At 31.6% G+C, this 2,186-nt stretch overlaps 1 pseudogene; it reads left to right on the forward strand.

The window, feature by feature from the left end:
- LOC115242932 overlaps window positions 1-2,186 on the forward strand; it is a 2,442-nt pseudogene continuing 256 nt past the window's right edge.

Here is a 2,186-nt window from a genome sequence, read left to right on the forward strand (position 1 = left end):
AGACATTCACATTAAGACAATCGTCTATATTAAGTGTTTTGCTTGCAAACATAACATATGATATAGCATATTTTGGTAATAGAAACTGGCAATGAGTCAAATCTATTGAAGGCAGATTTTGCTCGGTTCCGTCTAATCTATGTTAAATTATTGTAGATCTGCTCGATTTCCAATTTGCTGTCACATTTTATTGATAAATTTTATTATATATATATATGTATTGCTGCCAGTTTTTTCTGCCAGTATTATTGCATACAACAAATCATCCTACATAGTTTTTCTATTTTTCAAATTTGCAGATACTTTGCAAAATGTTTTGCAAATGATGTTTTCGACAGACTTTGTTGCTTAGACTATTTAAATATAATTACGACAGACAAAAAACTGCTGCAATAAAAATTATATTAGCGATATAAAAATTAATTGATCAAAGTTTCATTGGCAATTATTGTGGCTTTATTAATCATTTCTTAACAATGATTTCCCAATTTAATTTGCTGATGTTTTGAATGTTATTATTAAGGATTACGGGTGAAAACATTTCTAATACATTTTGATTGTTGTTATTTTAATTGATGAGATATGCCTGACCAATGTTAATTTCATTTGTAATGCGCACCAATATCAATCTCAAACGTCAGTCTATGTTTGTAATTCGTCCGAAAAGATGCAGAAAGCTCGATGCCTGTGTGGCGTGTTTTCTTTGATATTGATAGTTTTATTAGGAAACTGGCCTGTCACGGATGTTAACGCACATTTGATGCAGTTTTCCAATTCTTGGAAAGGTCTGTCATTATCGCCAAAACTGACAAGAAAGACTGCTTCCGAAACTGTCATCAGTTATAGACGTAAGAAAAGAAGTCCATTCATTAATTATATCTAGATAATGTACAAGTGCGTTTTTAAAAAAATACGACGAAAACAAAGTCTAAAAACATCACAATATTTTATGACAATTAACATTTTATACATAGTTGATACGTGGTCTCAGTACGATAATCCCGAAGAAGGTGGACAACGAGAAGGAGATATACATAATTCGCCGCAATCGAGAAAAGCTGTTACGAAGGATAAAACTTTATTATGGCCCAACGGTGTCATCAATTACTACGTTCATTTCTCCATAGGTGAAATATTTCTCTGACCATTTTAAACTGTGTAGAAATAATGACATAGTAGTTACATATATAATGAAAAATTTATTTTCATTTCAACTCAAGATCAAGTAATAAACATGTTGAAAAACTATCTCTAAATACGTGATTTATATTATCTGTTTCAGTTAACGAACCGATGAAATTCGCTATGTTGGAGACTGCATTGCATACTATAATGTCGAAGACTTGTATTAAATTTACACGCATTCAATATGAAAAACTTCCGGCAAACAATTGGGTCAACATTACAGGTCATCAGAAGGGTTGTTTCTCCGATTTAGGACGTAACGCGTATGGACCTACAACCCTGAATTTAGACATAGACACATGCTTTCGTACAATTGGACACCCAATACACGAGATGCTGCACACCTTAGGTTTATATCACGAACACATGAGACCAGATCGCGACAAATACATCACTATAATGTGGGAAAATATAAAAAAGGGTAATCAATAGTGACTCCCTCCCCTAACATGCAATTAACGTTGAATTGAAAGTAGGATTAACAAATTTGTTTCCAGGAAATGCATTTAATTTCTATAGCCTGAATAAAAATATCATAACTGATTATGGATTACCGTACGATTACGATAGCATAATGCACTACTCGATGACTGCATTCTCTGTAAATAGATCGATTCCAACAATAATACCTACGGTAATTATGCGACAAATTCTCATAAACACCCGAAAGATATTTTAAAGATAAAAATTGTGTTAATATTTATGTTTAACTTAATTAATATTGCATCGTAATGTTGCAAGTAATATAATATTGTTGATTCAGAATTTTTAATTGAATTAACAATATGAAATTTTATATTTTATAGACTTCTACTGTAGAGATTGGCCAAAGAGATCACATGTCGTATTATGATATACAGAAATTGTTAATTGCTTACAATTGCAATTCCAACAACACTGAAAATTCGGACAACAAGAAAATTTTTGGTCGTCGAACATTGCAACAACATAATAAACCTATGTCTAAAATAGAAGTGAAATCACAATCAGCACGTAAATCA

Source organism: Formica exsecta, unplaced genomic scaffold (genome assembly GCF_003651465.1).
Source record: "Formica exsecta isolate Colony F162 unplaced genomic scaffold, ASM365146v1 scaffold66, whole genome shotgun sequence".
Lineage (NCBI taxonomy): Eukaryota > Metazoa > Arthropoda > Insecta > Hymenoptera > Formicidae > Formica > Formica exsecta.